This window comes from Helianthus annuus, chromosome 14 (genome assembly GCF_002127325.2).
Source record: "Helianthus annuus cultivar XRQ/B chromosome 14, HanXRQr2.0-SUNRISE, whole genome shotgun sequence".
NCBI lineage: Eukaryota > Viridiplantae > Streptophyta > Magnoliopsida > Asterales > Asteraceae > Helianthus > Helianthus annuus.
The window spans coordinates 84,920,543-84,944,701 of record NC_035446.2 but is presented as its reverse complement, the minus strand read 5'-3'; the positions used below and the strand labels follow the sequence as shown (position 1 = coordinate 84,944,701).

Below are 24,159 nucleotides of genomic sequence, written 5' to 3'. Positions count from 1 at the left end.
CATCACAAAACCTCTAACTCTCTCTGTCTCTTACACCCTTACCGGAGACACCCGAAGACTTCGCCGGAGTACCTGCAACTCGCCAGAACTCGAAGACGGCGCTGGAGTCGATCGGATATCGACGAGTTTCTTCTTGACTCATATTCGGTATACCCTTCTCCTCTCCTGCTGTTTTTAATCACGGTTTGTTGACTTCCGTTTTACACAAGCTGCTTTGAACATGACCATACTAATCAACAATTTGGTTTTCTATTCGATTGGTTAATATATAAAGAAGATGAACCGTGATTTATGTATAAATAAAACATCATCATCATCATACTCAGTAAATCCCACCAATAGCAAAGCTAAGGTAGGGTCTGAGGAGGGTAAGATGTAGACAGCCTTACCTCTACCCCTTAGGAATAGAGAGGCTGCTTCCAATGAGACCCCCGGCTCGATAGTAGTTTTGCATCAAGCCTTCGACATAAGGCACATAACACTCAGCAATTGAGACAACTGCCGATTAGTGCATGTACCCCCTTGTCTTTCGGATATCAACGCCACCACATGATGCATGGTTAACCATCCCCCTCTTTTGACTTTATTTTCACGAAATTAGTAAAATAACGTTAAAATTAGTGCACTTTCACTTTTGCCCCCCGAGCGCCCACACATATATATATTATACTAGGTTATCACCCGGGAACTTCCCGGGTAGGAAATTTTGATTTATATTACTTATAAGTTTATAAATAAAATAAATACAAACAGAGTGATATATTACTGATAACTTGATTACTTGATACATATGTTAACGGTAAATAACTGATAACTTGATAACATGATTTTTTTATGATTAGTCTCCAACCTTAGCAACTTTTATTTGTTCAATTTGACTGGTCCATGCACCCATTGTTTCCAAGTTAATGTTGACTGCAAGAAACATCCACAAGCCTTAGAGACCAAAAAAATACAACACCAAGTAAAGCTATATATATTACCAGATTTATGCATCTACTCGAATCTTAAGTCAACAAAACAGAATAAAAAATGGTACTGCAATGATGTAAATAATTCTGAAATGTTACCATCGCTATCCTTATAGCTGTAAGATGTAGATAAGATTATTGTATGCTTTTGTAGGATTAAAGTAACATTTAACCAAAAAAAAGTGGGCCAAATGGATAAACTAAAGATACATTAACTAAAAATTGTCCCAAATGGGTCAAACTAAATGCTTCATTAAAATCATAATTGTGCCAAACACCTAAGTGGGTGGGTGTGAGAGATCTAGAAAAGGAAATCGAGTATCTTCCAACATAAACTGTGTTGGCATTAAGAGTAAAAATGAATATGAGAGGATTCAAACCCTAAATGTAAGATGTAAATCAACTTTTGTATCAATTAATTTAAGAATAAATTAATAAGGGACTCATCTCAACACTGCCACTTTGATCTGGAAATAGATATATTTAAATAAAAAATAATTTTGAAAGTTTTGTTTACAAAAGTTTATTGCTTAAATTTATTGATTTCGGTCCGAGCGTACCAACGATCTTCGTCATTGATGAAAATTACTCCACACAAACACGATCACAAAACAAACACACAAGTATTATTAATATACGAAAACGATTATTATCTGAATCATGAAAACGGTGAATGGAGCTTACAGACCTGGAAAGTACGTTAGACTGTTATCACAACTACAAACCTTTGAAGCCACATCAACACCAATCTAATCTAGCACATGCAAGATAAAACAAACTAAATACATAAATTTATTATAGTGATTTGGTCCAATATTTTCTTAAACAATAGCATCTGATTAACCAATGCTACAATGTCAGACAATGAAAGCATATCCAAACAATATTTTATACAAACCCTCTTTATCGCAACTAATTAGCTTTCCTTTTAGAAAGAATATGTGTCATTATAGAAACAAAATTCCGGTAAGAAGCTATATGAAGAAACATATATTTCTGGTAAGAACATATATTATATGAACAAAAAAACAGACCCATTACAATATCAATTGATTTTGGTAATTCTATATCACTTGATCACTTTCAAGACGAAACCAAAAAAACATTAATCATTAAAAAAGCAATTTTGTGAAGATTACCTAGTTTGTTAGCTCATCAGTTTCATATCCAGCTTGCATTATCGTTATCATGATTTTAATACCTTATAGTCTAGCCATAACCACAGGTCACAATCCACACCAATCCACAGCTAAAGAATCGTCCTTTAATTTCATGTTGATTGAACCGAGAAACACTGAAGAACAAAAATATTCAGAACTGGGCAATATTTTGGATTGAACTTAGAACCCCAACTATTTCTCCGATCTAAAAAAATCAAATAATAAAATACCTGGTCAATAAAAACTTACCACTGCTCACCACCATCGTCGTTTCTCCAACCCTAAACACCACCATCATCAGCTGACGAACGCACAACTAATTTTCGATTATACTAACCGAAACAATAAGGCGTTTAACTGTAACAAATCGATGAAATCATCTAACAAATAATCATCAAAATATGTTGAATAAGATCTATAACGAACCTCATCCTTCTGAAACAGCGAATCTAGATCTTAACCTCTGATAACCGCAACGATCGTTGACGAAAGTTTCATCAAAACACATCAAATCCATACGCAAAACGTAGATCAAAGAACGATCTACACGAATATGTAAACGAAATCGGTAGAACGATGGATGCATTGTAAAGATTAGGGGATCGAACAAACAAACCGCTGAGGCTATGGATGGTGTTGTGCGGCTTGATGTTTTTAGGGTTTGAGGATGGATACTTACCAAAACACATGAATCATCGCTTAATTAAAGATAAGAACAAATGAATAGGAACAACTGACCATCATAAAATTAAGAAGTAGGATGGTATGCAAGATTGAGCGGGTGGTTCATATGAACATCATCGTCGGCGTTTTAGGGTTTCGCAGAAAAAATGGAAACTGTTGTAATGGAAAGGGGGATTTAGAGGATTATATAGTCAGGGTCATAAAACGGGTTTGGAGCTCGCACACTCGCCCATATACAAATAACCTTCACCTACTCATTTTCCCGCCCAAAGCAAATGTGAGAAAGCACCACAAGCTGCCACATCAGCCCAATTATTTACATTTATTATATATATAAGATGCGCATACTGCAAGCGGGGCGTTATGTATAAATAAAACAGAAACGTAATTCCTGAACCTAGACTCCTTATCATACATATATAAGATCAATCACAATCGTTTCCATACTCACAAGACATTCGAAAATAAAACAGAAACGTAATATTTTCCAATCTGATATTAAAGCCCAGTTGGTTGTTGTTGTTGTTGTTGTTGTTAAATCACAGGAAGTCTCGGGTTCGAGCCCGTCCCCTGACTTTTTGCTGCACTTTTTACTTCTTTTTATTGAAACCATTCAATGAGGAAACCCAGTTCACAAATAAGTTTATTAAGAACACAGTCATAACACAAAAACAAGCATGGATCTGTGGTTTGGCCAAGCTTATGTGAGCCGGAGGTCACGGGTTTGACCCGGGCTCATGCTCAATTGCTACATGTTTTTTTATAAACACATTTGTTTTTTATATTTTATAATAAAACCCTTATACAATATGAATATTATTAATTAACAGTTTTACTTTCGATTCCTTACCCCTTAAAACGTAATCAACATAAGTAAATATCATGTTCATTTGTAATTCTTCTCCTTTTATAACGAAACCTTTCACGTAAATAAATTGCCAAATTTATAACTATAAAGGTTATGGTGATTTAAATAAATAACAATTTACAATTCTTTTTATAATACTACATGTTAATAAGGGTAAGTTATAAATTCTAATTAGAGATGTAATTAATTTATGTAAACAATAAACTTTAGAAAATTTAAATTTAACCTAAATATTAACAAGGTCGTATGTGGTATTTCAATATCTAGGATAATCACTTTGCTTGCTCTCTTGGATTTCTTTACTCGTGCGTTTTTTACAAGAAATCGCAACGCAATCACAGTGAGTATACATGATCGCATTTTCATTTTAAACACTTTTGGGTTCAACTTGTATTCATATTCAAATTCACAAACATGTTAAACTTTATTTATTCACACTCTATCCAAATAACATATGAAATGTTTGATTATTGTTATACATGTGATGCTAATGTAAACACTTCATGACTATATGCTCATTCACTTGTTCGCAAGCCTACGTTAACAATTATGGTATTATGCATATGCTATAGGTTGTAACGCCCCGCCCGCTATTCTTTTAGGTATTGTTAAGTTAAACATGTTAACCATCCCGCTAGACTCTTAGGATATGCACTTTAATTGCGTTGGAAACTTTGGTTTGAGCATGTAGAGTAACAACGTTTCGGCATAACTGTTAACTTGCATCATCTTATTCATGTTGTATATGAGCGCATTTAAAAATTTTATTCTACTATGCTATGTATCAAACTTGTATACTCGCCAGCATATTTTGTTGATCATTATTTTAATACATGTTGCAGGTTGATAGACAAGATGTTGAAGAAACAAGATTAGGGTGGACTAGAAACTCACCTATAAAATAAATTATGTTTGAACAATTGTTTCATGTTCGATTTATTTGAACGATGTATGACATTTTAGTATTTTATGAAATTTGATTTAAATTATATTGTCACAATAGTGTTATGATGCTTTGAGCAATTTGTTCGTCTCATCCCGATGTTTCCTCCATTGGTTGGGGTGTGACAATAAGCAATCGGGGTAAATGGCCATCTCTGATGATTTCTATTTTAGTTTCTTACTGTATCTTTTTTATCTACTTTATGGAACAAAAACAGTTACGTTTTAGAAGGCAAGGAGCTTGAATTCTATATGAAGTAGCTTCAGGAAAAGAAAAAGAAGGGCAAAGGTGCTGGTGTTGCTTAAAGCTTTTCATGTATATTGTTAAGTATTATAATTTGGAGGCCATTTTAGTAATTTGGAAGCTTTTGTTTCGTTTAGTTTGGTTTCACTAAAGTTAAATCTGTTTTAGTTGTTGTACAATGCTAGCAATATCTTTAATATTATTATACTATTGTCGGTTTGTGGTTTTGTATAATTTTACATTAGGAAAATCTTAATTGATGATGTGCGCTTTATAATAAGTTGGTTAAAAGGATATTTGTTATTTTAATTTAAGTATCGATTATCTATATTTTTTAGCTGACACATGGCAAGTAATTAGTCAATGTTGTTTGAAGATTGTAAGCTTTTTTAATTCACATAGGATGACGACATTTAACCCTGAGATTTTAAGCTCTTACAACATTTGCTGTAAAATATGATCCAAATGTACTTCTATTAAAATATAATGGGTTTAATAACCACATCTCTTTTACCCAAAGGATTGCTACGATGATTGACGTGATGTCGTGGTCACAATCAAATTTAATCCAAATACAACTAAATAGATAGCGGTAAGTGGGTATCGAACACAGGGAGTTTGTGGGAAATGTGCTATTTCAATTGTTTCTCTAAATTAACTAAGTTAAACTAATTGTAATAAAAGTAAATTCAAGAGTTGGATTGTTTGATTTTAAAACTTAAGAATAGTAAGCTAATTGCAAAAATGGAAATTTGGTTGTAAACAATTGAGAGACGAATGGCCATCTTTAGTTTCCAGTTTGTTTCAACGGTTGTGCTATTATCCACTAGAAAGAATCACCTAGACATGATTCATGTAAGATTACTTGTTGTGATAAAAGGGAACGAAGTACTCAGATTCCTAGAACGTGAGGTTGTTACCCGATGACCAATCAACCCTTACCCCATCCTAACTTTACCCATGATATCTCGATTGCCAACGGCACCAAGAACGTATGATTTCAAGATAGGATAAAACAAGACTCAACAATTTACAAGCAAATAATCAAACACCATAGTAAACAAAACATAAATAAAGTTTACCATTCTAGAAATAGGGAATCAAAATACAACCGTCTTAACAACCTTCAACTAAAGATGACCATAAAGTACCTAGCCACTCATGGCTTGAACAAACATTGTAGCAAAATAAAAGATGAAATTGTTCAACACAATCACAATCAACAAAGTCTAGATGAAAGATAGTTAAAAAAGATAGTCTTCTTCATGCTCTCAAGTGCCTCATATACTCCCATAATCGTTTTCCAGCAGGTAGTAACCGAAACCCATGATTAGACACCATAAATCCTCATCAAAGTCGAATTTAATGCATTAGTTACATCTTGAGGACAGTCGGTGCCGTAACCTACGGCCCCTAGCCGTAGGTTACGGCGGTCAGCGAATCCAGGGTCAACATAAGGTGCCGTAACTTATGGCTGGGAGCCGTAGGTTACGGCTCAGACTGATTCTTTACGGCTAGTCTACACTGTCTTACGGCGGTCACATTTTGCAAGTATTAGAGACGTAACCTACGGCGGAGGGCCGTAGGTTACGGTGCTGAATGTGATGCTTCTCTTTGTTTCTTCATTAACTCTTGATTCCTTCACTTCTTAACTCCCTGAACATCCGGCATTCATCTATACTTCACAAATCCCGTATCTTGAACACTATAACACCTGCACAATCAAACATAGCGTGGTTACCAAGTTCAAATAATTAACCGAATAAAGTATGTAATGTGCGTATATTTGAACCTTTTAAGGGTTGTCCTATGGACCACCCGTCACATCCCCACACTTACCCGTTGCTTGTCCCAAGCAACCCATTCAAAACTATTCACAACCATAAGCGATCAATTATGCAAATCAAGCTAAAATGTGCTGTCCTTTTACTAACTTTCAATCATACCACAAGACACACCCCTCACAAGAATCTCTCGGTGACAAGAATTACTAGTATGTAACGCAAAACCATTCAATGCGTGTATGTGTGTGCGCGACAATAAGCTTGTATAAGAATCAAGTTTCCTCCTATTAAATATTTAGCATGCTTATAAATCAAAAAGGACCTATGGGTTGTAACGAGGCTATGTGTAAAGGTAGGAAATAGTGGGAATGTGAAAGTAGCTCATTGATTCGACCCGTTTTTTTTTTTATTTCTACTACTAAACAAAGCACACATCAACTATGTACACAACATCGTCAACTTTTTCTTTTCTTTTCAACTACTATCGCAACTAACTCTTTCTTTTTTTTCATATTTTTTTAAGCATAGAACTCAACAATATATATAAGAACTTTAACATTACATACTGAATCTCCTAAACCGGGTCATTTCAATAGGTAAAATTTTATAGGAGGTAGGCTTGGGTCACAACCGAATGGTCTAAGGCTCAAACATGGCTTTCTAAGGACCAAACCCCCACCCCTCACATACCAAGCTCATATATGTAAAGTATGAGGTCCAACCCACCGATCCCGCACTCTCACACATCTAGACGAGGCTACCTAAAAGTCCCCTATCATTTCCAAAAGCATTCTAACTCTAGGATTTAACAAGTATTCACACACAAGTTCTATTAACACACTACACACACCGCCACTCAAAACAAAGAAATATTCTGTAATAATCATATGTGGCTCAAACACTCACCAAAAAGTGACTAGAAAACGGTGTTGGTGTGTCAAGTGGAACAATATCAAGTGTTCAAATTTCAACAATTTTCGCTTGGATTTACAAAAAAAATTTTAAAATTTCTAAAAAATTTCCCCCATCCCCACACTTGGGATACATTGTCCCAATGTATGGTTTTGAGGGAACGATCGCTTTATCCAAAAACACCAACATTTGCTTATACTCTCAAACCCCAAGTTTCTTTTTGTATTTTTATTTTATTTTATTATTAAAGACACCACCAACTTTCACAACCCAACAAACATATCAACATCAAACACCACCCAACCTCCCGACCATAACATAAACATACTAAATAAACAAAAAACAAACATATACAAAGGAGCAAGATACGACCTGGCTAGTAGTACTTTGGCTGTGGAGGTCCAAAGATGGACGTCATCATGTCAGTCCACTCACCAAAGCCAAATGCTCCACCACTACTGCTGCTTCCTTGGTCACCACTTGGATTCGCCTGCTGGTAACTCATAGCATGTGGATCCACCCACTGAGAGTGATGCAATGGTGGGGTGGGGTATGACACACTACCATCATTTGGTGGTAGTGTGGTGTAGTCCACAATGGGCGGATCTCCTTCAATTGGTTAACCCGCATGCCATTGATCATGCATGCGTCTCTTGTGATCATCTAAATAGCGGTTGTTCACTTCTTCTTCATAGGCATACATATGAGCACGGTTCCATTGTTCATTTCTATCGTAGCTTCGCTTGATAGCCCTTTCCACACTAGCACCCATGAAAGTTTGTTGATCAAGTAGCATCTGGTTTGGTTCAATCCATTCACTGAAAGTGGGAGGCCGCCTCTGTTCAATAATCTGACCCATATTCCCCGAATGGGCCCAATAAGGATCATAAGCCTGTTGTGCATAATCAAATGCACTCCCCACATAACCAGATTGTACACCGGCTCCCTGAACTCCCGCCTGACCCGCACCCTCTATCTGAGCATCCACCATGAATCTGTCTTCACGGTAGTCATCGTCTCCACTCACTTCGTCATCCGTTGTTTCGGGCTCCTCGGCCTCTCCCGGTCGTAACGGTCTCGCATCCACCTTCAATGCTCTCCACCTTCTCCCATTTGTTTTCAACTTATGAAACCTCTCTGATTCTGTGTAAATCCACCCCGGCCCAAGATTCTTAAGGTCGAATGGTCTAAACCTCTTGTAAGAACCTTTTTCATCGCCTTTAATTGCTCCGTATTTTTTCAATAACGCTGTAATCAACCGGCAATGGGGTATAGTCTTTCGTTCTCCACTATTTTTACCCAACCAAATGTTGTTTAGCACTAAAAATCGGTAAGGGACCTTGGGAGACCCATGCATCATCATATATAAGATTGGCACTTCTTGGAACCGCACCTCCATCTTGTCACCCCGCCTCGGAACAACATTATACATGCACAATGTCAACAATAACTTTTCTTCCATTCTCATATTGCTTCTATATAACTTCCCATGTGTTGTACCCGAAAGGAAGAGGTAATCAAGCATATTTTGCCATTGCGGATGCTTATTGGGCTCGTGGTAGAGATCTTTGAGGCTCGGGTAGATGTATTCATTGGCTGGCCCATCATCAAACTTTGCTATCCGGCGCAAAGAGTCATAAGACATTTCTACTTTCACCCCATTACACCATCCAACAAGCCTTATCTTGCTTGGGGCCTTGAACGGGGGACATTCGAGTGATGCCACCCACTCTTGAATCTGCTTGTCATACATCTTCTTTACCTCACCATCATAACACTTCATAGCCGCCCCCCAACCCAATGCGTTAAACTTGGCCGTGACCCCGAATGGCCCGAAATCAACCTCCCGGATTTCCTTTTCACAAATAAATGCTTCACCCCTTTGTTTTAGCTTGTTCATTTGTTCATGAAATAGATCCTCTCTCCATTCCGCGGGTTGGTCTAGCAATGAACCGGATGTCCAATCCGGTTTTGGACCCCTTGGAGGTGCATCCTCCTCCGAGTCTGGGTCACCAACCCGAGTCAATCTCCTCCTCTTTTGTTGCGCATCATCCCCTTGAGGCGCATTAGAAGAACTTGCAATTCCTTTCCCTTTTTTCGTCACCATGCCTACACACATTCAAAAACCACACAAACAATTTCAAGTTAGTATTTCTACCTAATCTTCCCCACACTTACTTCATGTTATGGGTATAGATGTGCAAAAACCAAAATTTCATTCATTCAAACAAAATTTAGGCATGATGTCTCTATAAATCAGAATTTTTCCAAAAACTTCCACTAAACATCAAACACATTTATACCCATACAGTCAATGGTTCAACAATTTCCTATCATCTATCATATACAAGCAAGTGTGTAAGAAAAATCTATAATGAAGACTTACAAACCTCAAAGTACATAAGAAAATGAAGTGAAATTGCATACCTTGATGTTGTAGAAGATGAGAATCACAAAAACTTGAAGTTCACACAAAAACCCACAAAAAGCCCCAAATTTTCGGCACCTAGGGTCTAAAATTCGACCAAGGAAATGAGGTTTTCTTCCAACTCTTTACCCAAAATCAGAATGCTTGTGAAATTTTAGTCAAAAACGACCCAAAAATCACTTGATTTGGACAAGATTTGAGAAAGGTATGGAGGTTTGTGGTTATGGTGGGCTAGGGTTCTAGAGGAAGAAGAAGAAAGGTTGTGGTTGGGGATGAGGGGAACGAGATATGTGGATGGGGTTTGTTGTTGTTTTTGTTTTTATTAAAAAGTTTATTATTAATATAAAGTTTTAATTTTTGTTTTATATATATATATATATACACGTACCCGACGGAAGGGGCCACCAAACATTTTCACTGCGTGCCATAACCTACGGCACCTGTTGTAGGCTACGGCGGGACCTGGCAAAAAGCAATGCCGTAAAACAGTAGCTGTTCGGCGTAAGCTTCTTTTTGGTATGGAGGCCGCCGTAAGCTACGCTCCCCACCATAGCTTACGGCGGGTACTGGGCGTTTGGGGGCAGCCAAAAACCTTTATTTGCACGAAAAAAATGTTTATGTTTTTTTTTTTAGCTTTTCTAAACTTTATAATTTTTATGAGTTTATAAATTTTTCAAAAACATGAAATTTATCCCTACCCCCCGTTAAAAAAACCCGTGTTGTCCTCAACACTATGTTCAGGAAATTAATAAAAATTTCCCCACACTTGTTTCGAACACCGGTTTAAACGGAACTTATTCAAACTAAAATAAACTAAACTAAATATTTACAAACACCAAACCTGGGCCTATTTCATGTTTCTTCGTCATCCACTGGGCGTAAAATGTAACCCACTTTATCGAGCTCGAGATTGTTGATATCGTTACCTTCCAAGTACGGTTTGAGCCGATGCCCGTTCACTGTTTGTTGCTTATTTGTTTGTTCGTCTTGAATGTCAACATCTCCAAATCTTCCCACTCTTCGGACAACGTAAGGACCCATCCACTTGCTTTTGAGTTTCCCCGCGAACATCTTCAATCTTGAATTGTACAACCACACTTTTTGACCCACTTCAAAGTTCTTTTTCCTTATCTTCGCATCATGAACTTTCTTCAGTTTGTCTTTATATGCGGATGCACACTCATAAGCTTGATCCCTTATTTCCTCAATTTCATTCAGTTGTAGCTTTCTCGCCCGACCCGCTTCGTCATAGTTTGCATTCACCGTTTTAATTGCCCAATATGCCCGGTGTGCTAACTCCATAGGCAAATGACATCCTTTTCCATACACCATTCGATAAGGAGTTGTATCAAGTGGAGTTTTGTAGGCCGTTCGATAAGCCCACAACACATCATCAAGCTTGCTTGACCAATCTTTCCGATCCGTTCTCACCGTCTTCATTAGAATTTCTTTAATTTGCCGGTTAGATACTTCCACTTGACCACTCCTTTGCGGGTGGTATGGTGTAGCAACGCGGTGGTTCACATTATATCTTTTTAGCAATTTTCCAAAGGTGAAGTTTTTAAAATATGATCCACCATCACTTATTATCACCCTAGGCACACCGAATCGAGCAAAAATATTGGATTGCACAAACTTACATACAACAAAGTGATCGTTGGTTCTCGTAGCGATAGCTTCAATCCTTTTAGAAACGTAGTCAACCGCAACCAATATGTATAAAAACCCATTTGAGTTTGGAAAAGGACCCATGAAGTCTATTCCCCAAACAACAAATATTTCCACTACCAGAATCGGTTGTAACGGCATTTCATCCCGTTTCGAAATGCTTCCCACTCTTTGACAATTGATGCAATTCCGTGCATACTCACAAGAATCCTTAAAAATTGTGGGCCAATAAAACCCACTAGATAACACCCGATAACCCGTCTTGTTCCCACTAAAATGCCCTCCACATGCCGAGGAATGAGTATGTGTCAAAATCTCTAAAATTTCAGTTTCGGGAACACATCTTCGTATCACTTGATCAGGTCCGATTTTGAACAAGTCCGGTTCATCCCATATATATTGCTTCACTTGACTAAGAAATTGTTGTCGTCTCTTCTTTGTCCAATGATTCGGAATTGCACCCTTGGCCAGATAGTTCACGTAATGGGCATACCAAGGTGCAACAAAAGTAGAGACGGCTAACAAATGTTCATCGGGGAACCGTTCATTGATTTCGCTTGGGTCATCAACACCTTCCAATGGGATTCGGGACAAATGATCCACAACAACATTTTCACATCCCTTTTTGTCCCGAATCTCAAGATCAAATTCTTGTAACAAAAGCACCCAACGAATCAATCGGGGCTTTGCGTCCTTCTTTTCCATCAAATATCGAACTGCACTATGGTCCGAATACATAATCACCTTGCTCCCCCCAATGTAAGATCTAAACTTGTCCAAGGCATACACCACCGCTAATAATTTTTTTCCGGTTGTGGTGTAATTCAGTTGCACCTCGGACAAAGTTTTGCTTGCATAGTAAATCACCACCGGCTTTTTATCAACTCTTTGACCCAAAACCGCTCCAATGGTCGTGTCGCTAGCATCACACATAATCTCGAACGGCTTTGACCAATCCGGTGGTTGCAAGATAGGAGCCTTCACCAATTGTTCCTTCAAAACACGAAACGCTTGCAAACATTCGTCAGTAAAATCAAATGGAACATCTTTCAATAATAAGTTGCATAAAGGTTTTGTAATTACACTAAATCCTTTAATAAACCTTCTATAAAACCCCGCATGTCCCAAAAAAGATCTTACCCCCTTAACATTCTTTGGTGGGGGTAGAGATGAAATTACCCGAATCTTTGCCTTGTCTACCTCCATTCCCCGGTCCGATATCACATGTCCCAACACAATGCCCTCTTGAACCATAAAATGGCTCTTTTCCCAACTTAGTACCAAGTTTGTCTCAACACATCTTTTTAAAACTTTTTCTAATTCATCAAGACAAGACTCGAAACTTGGACCAAAAATGGAAAAATCATCCATAAACACTTCAAGAGATTCCCCGACCATGTCCGAAAATATACTCATCATACATCTTTGGAATGTGGCCGGGGCGTTACATAGTCCAAATGGCATTCGCCGAAAAGCAAATGTACCATATGGACATGTAAACGTGGTTTTATGTTGGTCGTCCGGGTGAATGGCAATTTGGTTAAATCCCGAGTACCCATCCAAAAAACAATAATATTTTTGACCGGAAAGTTTTTCAATTATTTGGTCAATGAAGGGTAACAGGAAATGGTCTTTAGAGGTGGCGGCGTTTAATTTTTCTATAATCAATACAAACTCGCCACCCTGTTACCGGGCGGGTGGCGATTTGCTCACCTTGCTCATCTTTTACTACCTTGATGCCGGATTTTTTAGGCACAACCTGAGTCGGACTTACCCATGCACTATCCGAGATTGGATAAATGATCCCCGCATCCAACCACTTGATAACTTCTTTCTTTACCACCTCTCTCAAATTTGGGTTCAACCTTTTTTGTGTTTCACGGGTCGGCTTTGCATCCTCACTTGTAATAATTTTGTGCATCACAATGGATGGACTAATACCTTTTAAATCGGCTATCGTCCACCCAATTGCCGCCTTGTGAGCCTTCAACACCCGTATCAACTCCTCCTCTTGAGCTACCGCCAAATTGGAAGCAATGATCACCGGTAAAGTGTCATTCTCCCCCAAAAACACATACTTTAGGTGCTTTGGTAGCTCTTTCAACTCCACACTTGGTGGACATTCCAAAGAAGGCTTTGTACCCGAATCAATTTCCATCGGTAAAGCATCTGTTTGGTGGGTCCATGGCGGTCTTCCTTCTTTCACCGCAAGAGCCTCTTGCTCTTTCTCTTCCATCTCCAACTCACATGCATGAACCTGCAAAGACACATCACAAACACAAGAACCCAAAATTTCCTCTTCGAATTCCTTCGGGTTGTATCCATCTATGAAATCTGCTAAGAAACACTCATCACCATAAACGTTAGTACCGTTAGTAAAAACATTTAATCTCATCTTTCTTGTTGGTGCACTACATCTGTCGACTTCGTCTTGTATCGAGTCTTACATTGAATTGTATAGATTAGGGCACGTTTTATGAGAAAATAGGAAGTGCATGTGTATAGGAGGCAGGTTTCGCTCATAGGGACATTTGCTAGGGGTTTCGCTTATGTGGATAGGTTAGGGTTTCGCTTATATGGTCAATGGGGTTTCGCTCATGTGGTCATGTCACTTAGAGCGAAACCACAGCAACTATATATAGGGGTTCATTTGAGCGAAACCATAGAACACTGCCTTGTATTCCATGCCGAAGTGCTGCCGGTGTGAAGAACTGCGTGTAATCGAGTGTTAATCAACACACTTAGCAGTTTTAGTGAAGAATCAGCTATTTCTACCTCCGTTTCTTGTTATTCCGCCCCTGAAACGAAGTTGAACACCTCTGAACGACTCATTCGGGTCAGAACACGATCCTACAAGTGGTATCAGACCTCAGGAGGAGGAGTTCTGCAGAGATTAGCTGGATTTCATCATCATTTCTTACTTCTACATCTTCTTTCTTCATTTCAGAAAGTTTTACTGGTCGAAATTCGGTCAAAATTTCACAGATCATAGACAATCGGACATTAACAAACCCTGGAAAGTTTCGGACCTAAATTAAAAGTAAAAATGGATCAAATTAAGCTTCGATTAGGTTTCTCTTATTTGGACATCTTGTGATTTCGCTTATTTGTCATCTTGATTTCGCTCTTGTGTCATATAATCGAGAGGTTTCGCTCCAAATTGCTTGATAGTTTCGCTTTTAGGGTATCAAGTCTGAGGTTTCGCTTTTGTGTCACAAGATTAAGTGGTTTCGCTTTTTGGACATTAGATTTCGCTCCTGTGGCACTTTGTTTGAGGTTTCGCTTTTAAGGACCATCAGGGTTTCGCTCTTAAGTACATTCAAGGATAATTTCGCTCAAAAGGTCATCTGGGATTTCGCTCATTGTGTACAATCACCTGATTTCGCTTATTTGTCACTAAATTTGAAAATCGTGCTAAGTCATCATGGATACCGAGTTCTATAACGCGTTTGCAACACCGTCTGGTCCAGCTGCTATTGCTCAAGCCATGAATTTAGAAAACGAGACGGGAACCACCCAAAAGCCCCGTAAACTGATGAGTATCGAAGAATACTACGGGTGGAAAGATAGATTCGAGAACTGGGTTCAGGCAAACCATCTTAGGTCGTGGGAATGTATCTTGAAGAAATATGTGTTGCCTCGAACAGATTTGCAGGTTCTCAAAGAATTATCAGAATTCACGGATCAAGAACGAGTTATGTACAAAGTAGAAAAGATGATGATCAGTCTGCTTCAACAAGCTATTAAGGAAGACATATTCATTTTGCTACAACATGACAAAACTGCAAAGTCAATCTGGGATGCACTCAACAAGCTATTAAGGAAGACATATTCATTTTGCTACTAAAGAAAGAGTTTGATCTGTTCAGTAGTCTACCGGGTGAGGATACGAAGAAGCTGATAGAACGCTATTGTCACCTAGTGCGATCAATGTCGATGTTGAGTATTACGAAAGATCGTGAAGAGTGGGTAGACAAGTTAGCTGATGCGTTACCACAGAAAGAGTGGGGAACGTATTTGATGATTCTGAAGAACACAGGTGTTTATGATGGATTAACAATTTCTCAGTTCATTGAAAAGATCGAGAGTCAGGATCTGGAACAGCAGAAGATCGCCAGGATGAACAGTTCGAGTGGTCAACAGGATGTAAAGATGTATTACAAGGGTAGCATTCCAGTTCCAGAATCCGAGAGAAGTCCAAAAATCCAAACTGCATTCAGCGCTGGAGATTCATCAGAAAAAGCAGATCAGAGTTCAAACAAAAACAGCAGTGGATTCTCATCATTTCCAAGTGTCAATCCTAAAGAGTCAAATTCAAGCTTTTGGTCTTAAGGCACAAAGACAAGAAATGGTTATGCAATTCAGTGCAACATCGCTCTAAATCTTCCAGAAGGCCAAAGTTTTTCTGAGGAAACTGCTAAAGACCACATGGCGCTACTTGGTTCAGTGTTGTTATCTTATGAGGGTCTAGTTGCTGGTCGGATCGGAAATCCTATGCTTACAAAGGAGGATTACGATCAAATAGACGCCGAAGAGATGCAATTGATGGATATCAAATGGTGTCTAGCAAGTGTTCTTAGACGTGCTGAAAAGTTCAAAACGATTACCGGAAGAAATGACTTTCTTGATGCTCATGTATCTACTTTAGGTTTTGATAAATCTAAAGTTACTTGTTTTCGATGCAGGGAGAAGGGCCATTTCAAACGGGAATGCAAGAACAGGGAAGCTAGTGGTGCTCAGAATCCGTTCGGAAAAGATGATTACTACCGGAAAGCCATTTATCAACAGGTCGGTCAATCACAAGACTCAGAGACGGCTCATGGTAGGAAGATTGAGGATTCTAAGAGAGCATGTTTACTAGACTTCAACTGGAGCAACTACATATCTCCTGATAGCTAAGCATGTTTAGTTGATCAAGATGATGAACAACTACCTGAAGGATTCAGCTGGGATATGTTTGTTGATGAAAAGGGTGATTTCAAAGCATTCATTGCAAAGATTGTCAGAGAGCCAGATATGTTTACCACCTGGATGAAGTCTATTGGAGTGACTGTGAAAAGTGTGGAGGAACAGTCTGTTGCATCTGATAATAGCTCAGAAAGTACTAATGAAGGTTCTCAGAGTGCAGATGAGAGTGTGCATAATGATGTTACTTCAGAAAAAGAAGTTGTATTTGATCAAACACCGTTAGATTCTGATGTATCAGATGCTAGTTCTGAAAAATCCGCACAGTTTGATCAATCACCAGTTGATAGTAGCAGTGATGATGAGGAAGAGAAACATATAAATGTTGCAAAATCTCATCTTTCTCCTGAAAGCTTTCATTTCTATTTTGCAGATCGCTTGGAGAAACTAAAAGAGAAAAGAGCTGCAAAAGAACAACAACAAAGAAATACTGAAGCTGTTGTTCAGAATGAAAATGTTGAAAGTGTTGCTGAGAAGACTACTGAAGCTGAGAAGGTAAAAGAAGAAGAAAAGGTGGTTGAAGTGGTGAAAACAATCGAAGTTGAGAAGATTGTTGAAGTTGTAAAGCCTTGCACAAAGTGTTTGGAAGCATGCAAGGGATGTGCAGCAAAAGATGAAATAATTGCTGAGTATGAGAAGAAGAATGAGCACTTACTGTTCAACCTCAACTATGTTAAAGAATCCTATGATGTCTTGAACAAACAGTAACTGGTCTCCAAAAGACAAACTCAGAAAAAGAACAAGCATTAACGATGATGAATGCTGTAATGATGACAAAGCAGAAAGCTATCAACTTTTACATCGAAGAGAGTGCTAAGTGGAAGCAAGAGTTGGAGACAGAGAAAATTGAAAATGAGAGAATTAGACGTTTGTTACAAAGTTATTCTAGTTCTGATTATCTCATTGATCGTATTTACCCAACTGTTGCAGGTATGGAAGCTTTTCAAGATGAGAAGCCAAAGAAGAAAGATTGTGGTAGGAAACCGACTGTTAGCTATAACAAGTGTCCGCCTCCAATTTGGGAAGGGTACTCTCCTAGAAAACCAAACGAGGAGCAACTTGCAAAAGAAGTCAATATAAAGCTAAAAACCGACACAACTGACGTTTTACCAGACAACATTGATGTCACGTTTACCTCGTCTGACACTGATCATGAGTCTGAGTTAATCAAAAAGGTGGTTGATCAGGTGTTGGATACTGATGAGGATGAGTCAAAGTCTGAGTCTGGAGGGTCAAATTCGTCAGTCAACAGTCAAAAATTGTTGGTCAAACGGTCTTACAGTAAAGAATTTTTGTTATCAAAGGCAAATTTGGATGATGAAACATTTGAAGTAGCATACACTTTAAATGATTCTGACAAATTATACTCTGACAAAGAGTTTCCAATAAGAGGTGTTAAAACTGAATTAATAAAAAAGGTTTTCAAACTAACAGAAATTAATATTTCAAAAATAAAAGATGAAAATCTTAATGTAAAGCCTAAACCTTACACCTCAAGAGTTCAACAACGTTTAAACAAGAAAAAGGGTTACAATTCTGGTTCTGGTTTTCAAAAGAAATCAAACCAAAATCGAAGCTACAAAAAGAAAGGACTTGGCTTTATTCCATCATAAAATGATAAAAATTTGAAAAAATTCTAAAACAAAAGCAGAATTTGTTTCAGGAGGAAGTTCAGAAGACGAATAGAAGAAACCATTCTGGAGATAGTCAAATCAAGATTTTCTTGCTGAGAAGAAGAAGAATGGAACTGAAAAGATCTATTCAAGAGAAACTCGTACCTGTTACAGATGCCATGAAGCTAGTCACATTGCATGGAATTGTCAGAAAAATGCTAAAACAAAACAGGGAGTTTCTAAGAAATTGAAAGAAAAGGTTGTTGATGTTGAACCACCAATCGAAAAACTTAAAGTTTTTGAAAACTCAACTTATGAGGTTGGTGAGTGTTCTAAAAAGAATGTTTTCAAACAGAAAGCTGAGAACAACCAAGTGTGGGTTGTTAAAAAGGTTAGTGAGAAAGTCGGCGATGAATCTGGTTCCACAAAGCCAGAAGAGCCACAAAGTGAGATGAAAATTTCAGTGAATGATGATGAGTTTCCATCACTGAAATTTGAAGAGGTTCAACAGAAGGTTGGAAAGGTTGATATCTCGAATCAATTTTACAACGAGAAAACTAAGTTTGATGTCGAGAAAACATTTAATGGAAGTGTTAAAAATATTTTTGGGAAGATGTTGAATGGGAAAGCTAAGGGGGTTAAAGATTTTTATGCAACTAAAAAGGCAACATACAACTCCACTGCGCAAGAACTGAAAGCCATCAAGTCTGAGAAGACTTGGATGGAAGTTTGTTTCCCTTGAAGTCTTAGGACTATGCCGGAGATCCCAAGTTTATATCGTGGATCAGGAATCGGCATCTTTCTAGTGTTTGAAATTTTTTTTTGAAAAAAGGTTTAAAAATTATTAAAATTTTACAGGTGAAGGACTACGCCGGAGCTTCCAGGTTGGTAAGTGCGAAGCAGGAACCAGCATCCTTGTGATCAATCCTGCTAGTGGTAAAAAGGTTCATGTAGATGACTCATTCCTACAGTTGGTGTTGGTTAGTTATACCTACAAGAGGTTATTTTACAAGTGGTACAGAGGTTTCTTCAATGCAAATGGTAAATCAGGGACATTAAGTTGTACTTAATTTACTACATATCTGATTGATAGACAAGATGATGAACCATACCCCCGCATTTATCAAGTGGTAAACTTACAAATGGTAAAAACAAACTCATTTTCCAGAAAAATCATTTTGATTAAAACAAACTTAAGTGTTTTGAGATCTAAATGAGAAAATGTTTGTTGAAAGGGGAAGTTCTGATTGTTTATGCCGAGTGAATGGCGATTTAATGCGATTCGATGTCAGTTGTCAAGTTCTGTATAGTTTGTTTTACTTTCTGTGTTTTTCAATTGGGTCTAGAGTCTAGTTAGTTTTCAAATTTCTTTAACGTGTTTGCATTTTAGGGGGAGTAGAAAATTTTAGAAAATCCAAAAACATTAGAAAATTTGAAAAAGACAAAAACATGATAAAATCAAAAATGAGTTTTGTTGTGAAAAGAGGAAATGATAGTACATTAGTGGACTGTCACAACATGCTAAAGAAATGTAAAGATAAAATGTGATAAATAATCTTACTGTCGATGTGTCAGTAGCTTTTCACACATTTAGTAAATTGTGACGAGATATAAACATAAAAATTCAAACTTGCTTGTTCTGTGGGTTAACAACTTCTTGGATATATAGGTAACCCCTGAAATCTTGTTTGAAAGGTCCCTTATTCTGAGATACTAGGTCTTTATGCTCAGTGATATCTGGGGTATTATCCTGAGACTTCTACTGTATGGAAGTACTGACCTAGTCCCCGGATAATGCTTTCTGCAAATGCTTGAAACATAGCATCGCCCTCAGCAAGCAAGCTGATGAAACAATAAAATTGATAGTCGCTGCTGTTGAAATCAAAAAGATCCTCTAAAGGGGACACACCAAAAAGTCGAAGCCGTCATCTCTCTGCGTATACGGAAGTATCGACCTGAGCTCTCATGACCCTCGCATCTAACCCCTGACAGATATCATCTGTGGTATACTCACCTGTAAGACTGAATATTGGGATCTGGATACGGGAGTATATTCAAGTAGTAGGACACACGAATAAGTTCAAGAGCTTAAAACATTAATATCATATCTCGGATCAATTGAACTTTGTGTGAAAATTTAAGTGGATCGATATACTGACAATCTAGGTGAATTGTTTAGAGCTTAAAATGAAATCAAGCTTAACGGTGTTGGTGACATGTCTCAAAAACTGATATGATTCTCTTACACGAACTCACAAAAATATTGTTTGTAAATATTTCATTTCTGCGTTCTTGTTGTTTTTTTTACAATTGGTGTCATTCTTCTGTCTTTACAAGTGATGTCATTTACTTTCTTTCAGAAAATCAAAAAAGATTTTCGACAACTGATGTTGGAAAACAGATTTTCAAAATTCTTAGTGCTAAACATGATGACATTGTTGTGAGGGGGAGTGTGTATTAAATGAGGAAATGTGTTTTTAAATCAACAAGTGGTTCATCATATAGAAAGTGATTTGAGGGAGATTTAGTTGTTGATGCATATGTTTATGAGAGGGAGTTGTCTGACTATGTCAGAATTGGTGCACTACAAATTGTTAAATTTAGAAAATCTTATTTCTGGGTTAAGAATGTGCAGGAATAGCCAGGTTTTGATCTTGGACTTAAAGAGAAAGAGCCAAGTCATAATACCTGAGCACTCTGTTTGAAGAAAGCCAAGTTTTGATACTGGAAATTAAAGACTCAGCAGATAGAGCTTGAACCAGGTTTCAATCTTGGAACATGAAGAGCCAGACATCGATCCAGAATCAGACATTGCTGAAGTACAAAGGAATACCAGCAAATCGAGAGGGGGAGTCTGAAGATATTCAAGCAGATCTTGTTAAAGAAGAGCCTGTTGATGAAGATAAAGAGAGAGAAAAGCCCAGAGACTGATCAAGACTGAAGAAGTGAAGATACAGCATTGTCGTGACTCGATAGTCGACTCGTCAACATCTGAGGGGGAGTTTGTTGGTGAACTACATCTGTCGACTTCGTCTTGTATCGATTCTTACATTGAATTGTATAGATTAGGGCACGTTTTACGAGAAAATAGGAAGTGTATGTGCATAGGAGGCAGGTTTCGCTCATAGGGACATTTGCTAGGGGTTTCGCTTATGTGGATAGGTTAGAGTTCCGCTTATATGGTCAATGGGGTTTCGCTCATGTGGTCATGTCACTTGGAGCGAAACCACAGCAACTATATATAGGGGTTCATTTGAGCGAAACCATAGAACACTGCCTTGTATTCCATGCCGAAATGCTGCCGGTGTGAAAAACTGCGTGTAATCGAGTATTAATCAATACAATTAGCAGTTTTAGTGAAGAATCAGCTATTTCTACCTCCGTTTCTTGTTATTCCGTACCTGAAACGAAGTTGAACACCTCTGAACGACTCATTCAGGTCAGAACACGATCCTACATTTCTATTACCGAATGTCATGTCGACCGTACCATATCGACAATCAATAATGGCATGTGCGGTTTTCAAAAATGGCCGACCCAAAATAACATTCTGTTGTTGAATTGGGTCCGCGGATGAGTAATCTAGCACAAGAAAATCAACGGGATAATAAAACTCATCAACCTTGACTATAACATCCCGTACGATACCTCGGGGAAGTTTGTGAGACAAATCGGCTAGTACAACCGTTGTCTCATCCCGCTTCAATGGACCAAAATCATATTGGTCATATAACCCCCCCCCCGGTAGGATACTTACTCCGGCTCCAAGATCCAATAACGCCCTTGCGGTTTGAAAATTTCCAACTTGGATGTTTATTAGGGGCGTTCTCAGATCTTGTAACTTAGGAGGAAGATCTCCTTTCAATACCGCACTTACCCGCTCCGTCAAGTCTACCAATTTAGGCACTTTTTGTTGCCTCTTTTAGGTACACAATTCTTTTAGAAACTTAGCGTAAGCGGGTACCTGTTTGATAGCTTCAAGTAAAGGAAGATTAATTTTAACCTGTTTAAAAACCTCCCACATTTCCTCTTTTTGAGGTCCCCGTTTTGAAATAAAATTTTTTCTACCCGGATCCAATAAAGCCGAAGGAAATGGTACTTCACTAGATCTCTCACCTTCATTTACCTTTTCTTTTTCTTTATTAACTTCGGGTTTTTCAAAATTGGGTTTTTTAGAAGAAACAATGGGTGGTTCATTTTCTCCTCACTATCTTGACCCGTTATATCCTCAACCACCCCATCAACCAAATCCGGTGAAGGATCGGTTTTGTACTCTTTCCCACTTCTCAAAACACTTACATGGTGAATATTAACATTATTACCTCTTGAAGTACTATGAGACGGGTTTACCTTAGTGTCGCTTGGTAATTGACCTTTGCTTTTCTTCAATTCGGACACTTCGGTTGCAAGTTGACCCATTTGGGTGGTCAAAGTTTGAATTGCTTTGTCTCGAGCCTCATCCTTTTGTATGCGAGCGTCATCCATTTGGTTCCTCTTTTGCATTTCCGCTTGCATGCTTTTCAACATTTCCATCATTTCATTTCCACCCGAGGACCCCCTTGTTCTTGACCCGTTCGATATTGCCTTTGGTATCCTTGGTTATTCCCACCTTGATATCCACTTTGGTTATTGTAAGGTTGGCGTGAACCATAATTACCTTGGTTACCTTGGAAATTTGGGTTTGCTTGATTCGAAGGGTTCTCATAACGAAAATTTGGGTGGTTCCTCAACCCGGGGTGGTAAGTGTTAGAATTCATGTTGAAGTTTCTACCACCCCCTCCTTGACCTTGTAACGCATTCACCTCCTCGGATTGCCCTTCCACCATTCCTTGGCAATTTTCAGCCGCATGACCTATTTCATTACAAATAGCACAAACATCATAAATTTGGTTAGAAGTTTGTACATTACCATCCTCGGCTGCATGCACTTGTGTTCGAGTAACGGCCGGTCGTGCTCTCCTTGATGCTTGGGCTTTTCTCTTTCAAGTAATGGCCATTTGTTCCAAAAACTCCCAATCATCATTCTCGTAATTGGTGCCAAAAGTCCCATTTGTGATGGACATTAAATCACGTGCATCTTCGGCACACAACCCTTCATGGAAGGCATTCATCAATTCCCAAAGCTCAATTCCATGGTGCGGACAATTTTTGATCATCATATTAAAGCGCTCGAAGGCTTCATGGAACATTTCACCTTGTTGTTGTTGGAAACTCCTCAACCCCTTCCTAGCATCATTGGTCTTTTGGGCGGTATAGAATTCTTCTAGGAAAATTTGTTGCATTTCCCCCCAAGTGTAAATAGATGCCGAAGGCAAAGTGTAGAACCACTTCTTTGCCTTATCTTCCAAAGAGAATTGAAACAAAACCAACTTCACATCATCGGCCGAAAAACCTTGACTCCCAAGAGTGTTGCAAATTGAGTCATAGGCCTCCAAATGAAAATAAGGTTCCTCCATTGCTAGACCCTTATATTTCGGCAAACTTTGTAAGGAATTAGTCCTTACTTCAAAGGTTCTTCCTTGGTTGTTATGAGGAATAACCACCGGTGAAGGATTGTGAGTAATCACCGACCTAAAATGTGCTTCAATACCCCTCGCATGCTCTCTAAGATGCCTCCTTGGTATACCAAACCTACCCCTTGGACGATGTCACACCCCGACCACGTTAAAACAACAAACCGTGGCGGAAATGTCGGGGAGTATTGCAACAGAATTATTGTTCCATAACCATGGTAATCAAATGTTTCCGTTTTTATTACTTCATTTAGTAATGTACATTGTCTTTAAATCAAAACAAACAAACTACATATTGTTTATAACTGTTTTTAAGTCACTAAGGCCTCGTCCAGGTCCTACGTGACAAAAGCTTCCTAGCAAGCAACATCAAGCAATACCACCTGAAACATATGTAAAAATAGAGT

The 24,159-nt window shown here is 38.3% G+C and overlaps 1 long non-coding RNA gene and 1 other non-coding gene across 3 annotated transcripts; one reads left to right on the top strand and one right to left on the bottom strand.

Annotated features, from left to right (window-relative positions):
• Positions 1-667: 667 nt before the first annotated feature.
• Positions 668-2,979, bottom strand: LOC110905531. 2 transcript variants are annotated; one of them, XR_002573203.2, is made up of 4 exons: positions 2,558-2,979; positions 2,381-2,488; positions 2,111-2,265; positions 668-915 (listed from the first exon to the last, which is right to left on the bottom strand). It is a non-coding gene; the product is annotated as an uncharacterized LOC110905531 (long non-coding RNA). The 2 variants fall into 2 exon arrangements; XR_004878907.1 differs by having other exon boundaries at positions 668-2,265; positions 2,558-2,978.
• A 20,387-nt stretch (positions 2,980-23,366) lies between these two features.
• LOC118487016 lies at positions 23,367-23,472 on the top strand. Its single transcript, XR_004880183.1, has one exon. It is a non-coding gene; the product is annotated as a small nucleolar RNA R71 (small nucleolar RNA).
• The last annotated feature ends 687 nt before the right edge of the window (positions 23,473-24,159 follow it).